The sequence below is a fragment of the Opisthorchis viverrini genome, assembly GCF_000715545.1.
Source record: "Opisthorchis viverrini unplaced genomic scaffold opera_v5_135, whole genome shotgun sequence".
Classification (NCBI taxonomy): Eukaryota; Metazoa; Platyhelminthes; class Trematoda; order Opisthorchiida; family Opisthorchiidae; genus Opisthorchis; species Opisthorchis viverrini.
Window position 1 is genome coordinate 809,607 of NW_008751792.1, and position 7,260 is coordinate 816,866.

Here is a 7,260-nt window from a genome sequence, read left to right on the forward strand (position 1 = left end):
GTAAATTACCAACACAACGGCATCATTCTTATTGAAAATATTATACTCTATAGGTGGTGACCTCCTATTCGTGAAAGCTTGATCTGACGGTCTGTCATGCTCATTGCTGTACCCGATGTCGCCTCATTGGCTAATTATCGTACCTGGTAGGTCCGTGTCCATGTGCGGCGCTGATTATCCGGCAACCTAATTCTGGCTTATCATTCATACTCGCAGCTGTACGCATTGTCGCTTGTCTTCTACCTATAGTAAACACCAAGCCAGTATCAATGCCTGCTGATAAAAATGAGGCTCTAACTATGAGAGATATATTAATCTACCGGTGAATGAAAGCTAGTCCTTCCCGCCAAATACATGTGATATGAGGCCTCAGAAGTGACTAGTTTTGCAAGGCTTCACGCTTTTCTTCAGGCTGTAACAGCTCCATTCTAAGGTCAACTCATCCTATAAACATGCAACACCACCAGATATATCTGACCTCATATCTCCGCAACCTTCGCGCTACCTTAATTTCGCACTATTTACTTAATTCACGTTCCTCATTGTCATATCCATCTACGCCAGTTCGCATCAACCGTATATCCATTATCTGCACGTAAATATCACTAATCGTTTTCTGAAATCGGGAGTTGTCGCCTCATTGAAGTAATTAGGAATTGTCACAACTGAACGTCTGTTATTTTGGGCGGCATTTTTACTCAAACAAAAGTAATTTCCAGCAAACCTTTCAACCACTTTTCCTATTGCACTATATTTTTGAGACTAAACTTGCTATGTTCTCCCAATTCGAATTATCTCGTCTCCACATCCACGTTTTCTCGTTGTGGCTCCGGCCATTTACCCAAACACACAAGGCTATTCATAGCCAGCAATGGCTTTCAGTTTTAGTCAGCCGACTGAGTCTTTGAGTTAACGGACCTCATGCACATTGTTCCCTACAAGTTGAGAAAGAAACATGTTATTGTCATTTCGTCAAACACTTCTCACTGTTAGTGACATTGTCTCCTTTTCGTGGAATCCCCACTACCCGCAACTCCCCAAGTTATGCCCCATTCTGACCGTAAACGCATGCTCATGCCAGAGGGTATGCCACCCACAAGTTGGGAATAAACACTATTATTATTAATTAATATATTATTTTGGGTCCCCAGTCTGGACATGGCTGCCTTATCACCTCTATTGAACAGCAGTAAAATGCATTGTGAGACCTCGATGGACCAAAAGATACCCTGACTACAATGACAATCGCAAGTGCCCCATCCAGTGTGTTCATGTACGGAGCATTCCATGGAACCAAGTACGCCGTCACGATGAGGGCACTGCAAATACCATACCCAGCCTGATGCCTTGGCCGTACTTCACTATAGTTCTAACATTTCCCAGCTAACCGCAAATTCGGAACCCCAATAGTTTTGTCAGAAATAATTTCAGTGTGCTTCTTGTGGGTGGTGATGCCTTGTACTTCACTATAGTTCTAACATTTCCCAGCTAACCGCAAATTCGGAACCCCAATAGTTTTGTCAGAAATAATTTCAGTGTGTGTGCTGTGGGTGGTGTACTGGGTCAAGGGGTGACGCCAATCCGCTAATTGGCAGGCGTGAGGGGAATTGGCACGAGCTTCATACTCCTGGTTTGTCCTTACGGTTAAGCAACATATGTAAAAGCGCATGGTTGAAGAAAAGACCGTTCTTCTTCTGAGCAGCAAACTTGTAAGTGCGAGGCATCAGCTGAAGAGCACAACTTCTTATTGTGAACGACAGTCATAGGAATGTTATTGTGCGCACCCACTATTTGAAGCGCAAAAATGTTGTCGTTTTAAATTTAACAAGCTTCTTGCTACGCGCGAGCATTTACAAATCAACTCTGAAACGATTTCTAAATCGGTTCCAAAGTTTTCCCAATTGTTTGAAAATGTTTTGCTGGTTTACTAAGCATGCTGCGCATCGGGATGCCCGTGGACATGTATCGGGAAAAGAGGTGGCATCAAAATGCAGCCCTGTAGATCTTAAATGGCGATAGGCACGGGAGGGTAGTGGAATGTTCTAATTTCCACCTAAATTTTTCTTTTCGGAAGAAAACCATTTGACCAGTGAAGATCTCAAATCAGGTCCCACACATCTTGAATTTACGGACAGGTGGGACCTGTCAACCTCTCAAGACCCTCGAGGAGTTTGGAAATGTAACGTCGAATTGGGGACGATTCCAATCTACTTAGTGTTAGCCTATCCTTGAACATGGATGTGAGCATCGCCCACACTTGGCTGCGATGGAATCTGTGTTGCACGGGTGTTTTCAGATCATTTGATGAAATGGTTTAGGATGGCTGGTCACCTTCCCGCCATGCCAGTGAACCCAATGCATCAGCGGGATACAAGGTTTATACAGTCACCAGAATAGGAAGTGGCGTGTTGGCCGGTTCAATTCGAGCACTTCAAAGAGTAGTGTCTTGTCAACAGAGCGATGTTTGCCTACGCATCCTTGAATTCACTTCGTCTAATTCCAACGGGATGAAGATATTCTCTCTTGTGACAGAGTCCATTGATATCAAACAAGTAGCTATGAAATCATGGTTTCATGGATTGATACACAGGATCGGGGCTCTCGCCCAAGCTTCCTAGGTCAGTTGTGTTCTTGTCGTTCAGCGGCTCCCGTTCATCTGAAAGCCACAAGAGAAAAAAGCACAACACTGCTCTGTAAGTTCTCAGCGCGAAGCACTGGCTGCACCATGCTCTTAGTTGAGAAGCATTTGCGAATGAAATGAAATGTCTTGCGCCAAAATATAGCAGTTTGTTGCTTATGTGCTCACACCGAAAATAATTTTATTCTACGTTCATGTTTTTGCAGCTCACCAAATTTTATTGTCCAATGAAGCAATCAGACTGCTGGCAGAAACAGTCTAGTGGAACACAGTTCTAGCCTTTCTGAGACCCCGGGATGTCTAACTGGGGCTCATACGTTTGTGCTCGTACTCTGAACTCAATATCCTGTCCCTTTTATTTCATCAGGGACACATCGTGACCTTCGAAAATAGAGTTTCATTGTGCGAATACCGAGCTCTCCCATTGACCTTGAAAGTGACCTCGAAAAATTGTGGGAGGCATGCTATTCAGGGACAAGTCCAGATTCTGATTGGGTGTGCACAAGCCAGGAAGCGCGCGCATTCGAATTGCGTTTGTTTCCAAGCCATGCTTAAGGCGCATAAATTAAGGAAGGACGAATTGTCAAAGCAAACGATCAAATAGTGTCTGAAACAATTTGAAGAATTTATTCCAGGGGATCCGTGCTTCTCCACGAGAGATTTGTACAATTTGACGTAAACTCGGCATTGTAAAATGTTTTCATCCACCATGAAATGTCCCACGTCAAATTCTCTTTTTCTCACACTCCATTTTTGTGGCCAACCACACCACTTCTCTCAGTAAAAGCTTGGCAGGAGGTCGTGTGGAACGGTGAGTCGTGCGGGACTCATCGAATACTTTTTAGAAGTCAAAAACATCGTGTCCCTCGTCCTTAGCTTGGGTTAAGCTATCCACAAGTACGAGCATGTTCGTCACGCATGGACGGTTTTGAAGGAATCCATGTTTAACTGGGGATATCGAGTTGTTGGTGGTAAAGTAATCTAGGATGGCTCACTTCAGAATGCGTTCCAGCACCTTGCATGGCACGCTAGCGGGGCTACTAGGCCTGTAGCTACCGGACGATGGTAGGTTGGCGTGACAATCGCTCCCTTCCAAGTAGAGGGAAAATTGCCTTTGTCGAGTGACGGACGAAACACCAGGTAGAAGTGCTTTACCAGTGTGCGCGACGATTTCTTCAGGATCCTTGGATAGACCTCGTCTGGGCCGAACACGCTGAAGGGTTTGTCTCCTGCAAGAGTTGACGAGTGTCCTCAGTGATGACCACGTTAGTTAGAGGCTTTTGGTGGTTACGTCTTGACACATTGGATGTGAGAAGATCGCCGGGGCAGAATGCAGGCCTGCATGGTGTTCTCTGTAAACTTCACATACGACCATTGGGTCATCCACAGGCTCTCCATTTTTTATCCTTCAAGGAGAACGCGGTTGGCTTATCTATCCGGCGTGTCATTTACCCAAACAGCACAGTTTGTTTCTCGGGGCGAAGTCCAGTACCGCCTCTAGTTTTCTTATATTCAATTGTCGAATTTCTGATTTACAGCGGCCTCGCATTTTACGAGAAGCCAGCTCGTACTCTGTGTCACATGTAGTTATCTTCTGGAAAAATAGTTGGGTCAACTTTTCCAGAAGACGCCAAATCACTTTGGGTGGCTTTTTTCCGTTAGACTCCGCGCTGGTTTTTTGGGACGAACATCGCGCCAGCCTCATGAATTTTCAGGACAGTGGTCCTGTATAACTCTTCCACTGAAGCTGGTCCCGGTTTTAATTGCTCAAGGAAGCTACTCACGGTAGGAGTTTCGGATCCACCCTTGAGGTTCGGTTTTTCTGGCCCAGTAGCGGATTGGACCAAATATCAGCCCACGGTGGTCAGTATGTCCTAGTGGGACGTTAATTAACACTCGACGAAGTGTCTTTCGTCGGTGATCATCAAGTCCAAGAGGGATATTAGTTAGCATGCCCGGTATCAGGCGGGTCCGAAGACATGTTGAGTCCAAGCGCTCTGTAGAACGACTTCGGTCAGGTGCAAAATGTCCGCTAGATCCGACGTGTTGGAGCTTCATCCAGGAGGCCTTGGGGGTGTTAAAATCACCTACCAGCAAGAGATGTGTGAAGCGGTAGTTGGAGAATGATTGCTCAAAGATTTGTATGAGGAATTAGTCATCTTGCGAGGGACTCGAGGGACATCGGTAGACCACACCGAGAAGAGAATCCGTCCCACGCAGTGTGCATTGAATCCACAGTACATCACCAAAAGGTGAAGGAGTGGTATCAGAGAGAACAATCGAGATGGGCATAGTCGCATGTAAATATGAAGCAACCCCACCAGCCCTCCCGCGTTTTGAGTCAACTCGAAAAATAGGCTAGCCGTCTACGGAGATCTTCGCATCAGAGACATCTGGTTTCTGTAAGTGCGATTATGGCGGCTATTAAAGGCAAGCTGAAGTTTTTTGAATAGATTGAGGTAGTTTTTGGACAAAGCACCACCTCTGCTGCGTCTGAAGGTGGGTAGCCAAGAGATATTCTGCTAGAGCGGTTAGCAGATTTAATAGCTGCACGCTGGGTTCGAGTCCCTCTGCGGCTTACTTGTCTGCTTTCTGTCCTAGTCGCTTCGAAGGTTGCTTTTCATTTGCAGTGTTTTTATTCGCCCCGAGGGAGTCCGGTTTGCTCGAGCTTTTTACTTCTGGGGACATAGTTTTTTCCCTCGTGAGCGAAAGTTTCGCCCGCCGCTATGCGCAGGTCGTTCAGTATCGCCTTTTTGAACGACTAGGTTTGTTGTTTAAGGATTTGCGGGGGACCTGCATCCGTTTGATTTCTTGGGCTTTTTGGCGCGGTGTGACCGATAAGGTTCCACTGTGAAACCCTGTCAAGTTGCATGTGTTCCGAGGTGGCTCAGTGTTTAGCGCGCGAATCTACTGACCGAAAGGTCCGTTTTTCGAATCCGACCTCTGCCTCTCGAATTTCTCTATCTAGGCTTGGGCAACCTGGTGGTATCCCTGCGCCCGTGCTTCTTTCAGGTGGCATGGCAGCTAGGCACCCAAAGGACGTTACAACTGGGCTGTCTTTTCTTCTTATACTAGAATAACTTCGTCTGCATATTTCAGGTCAACAGACTCCACGGACGTTTCCAGACGACCCGCACAGAGGCTACTACTAAATGGCATCCAGTCAAACAATGATCCTTCCTCCCGATGACTTAGGACGATATCAAACCCTGCACGTCCTACCGCAGCGGCCAATGGATTGCCTGATTTGCTCAGCCGGAAGAAAGTGGAGTGTGATGGGGCGGCTAGGTCAATCACAGTGCTTGATATTCGAACTCTTGTTTCGGATACATAGCACATATCAGTGTCAAGCAATCCCAGTGTTAAGATAAGAGGAGCTTGTTGTTTCGTCTGCTTCAGAGTACGAACATTTCATCGCCCAAGTAGACCAGGCATCGAAACTTGAAAACTGACTTAGAGACACCGGAGGCTGTCATCCTACGATTAGAAAGTTATTAATGGTGTGACGGATGGGCAAGATAAAGTATGTGAAAGAGAATGCGGGGAGGCCTCAGCAATAGCCTGTTTCCGCTTACTCGCTCTGCCGTATGTAGCGAGCAAGGCAACCCGACTGATAACACCATGTGACGGTCGATGTGGCAAGAGAGTACTTTTTAATTGTAAGAATCATCGTTGTACATGGGTTGGGTTACGCCTAGAGTATCAAGAGGACGATTAGGGTCCTCGACCAAAGTCTTTGGCTGGAAAGCCTGATCGCAAGACAGGTGTTTGGCGGTAAATGCGAGTGGTAAATGTATTACCATTTTCGAAGAACAGTCGTCATGCGTGTTCCGACCACTAATCTGGACGACCAGGAGATCGCACCGGTCAATCCTCTAACCACTGACCAACCTTGTATGGGGGCTCTGTGAGTGTTGTAGGGACCAGTATAGCCCGATGGGTCGTGGAGTTCGCTCAAACCGTCCCGCCACATCAAGTTACGGATATGACTATTCAGTGTGCGTCTTCTATAGCTAAGGTTCCCCAGCCGTTGTTTGTCGTCATCAACATCATCATCATCGACAGCATGACACCAGCGTTGAACACCGACGTTTCACTGCCGTAGAGCCATGACTTATTTGAAAGCCTTATTGTAGAGAAAAGAATAAAGGTGGATGGGGGAGGGACCTAGTTCTAGCTTACCACAATCATTCCGAGGTACCTACACCTCCAGACATTCACTCAGGCAATCTGGATAGAAACTGACTACAAGAACGCCACTGACATCGGTTGGCAGCCATATCTTGTAGTATCTCCAACCAGGAACAGTGAGGATCACGCGGTCCCTACCCTGGAAGGCGAGTAGCACCGACAGCACCCAAGCGTTTCGCGATCTCCCTCATACTCCTCTGCCAGGTTATGGGTTGGCCACCTCTCTGTTTACGCCACTCTGAGTTGGGCATGGAAAACAGCACTGTCTTCGGCAAATGATGGTTCGGCATACGTAACACATGTCCCGACCAACGCAGCTTCTGGTGCTGGACACATTCTTCAATGGAAGTACCCGTTACACAACCGAAAACGCGCTTTCTAACTGCCTCGTTACGGATTCGCTGACACCAACTCACATGATCTATGGTTCT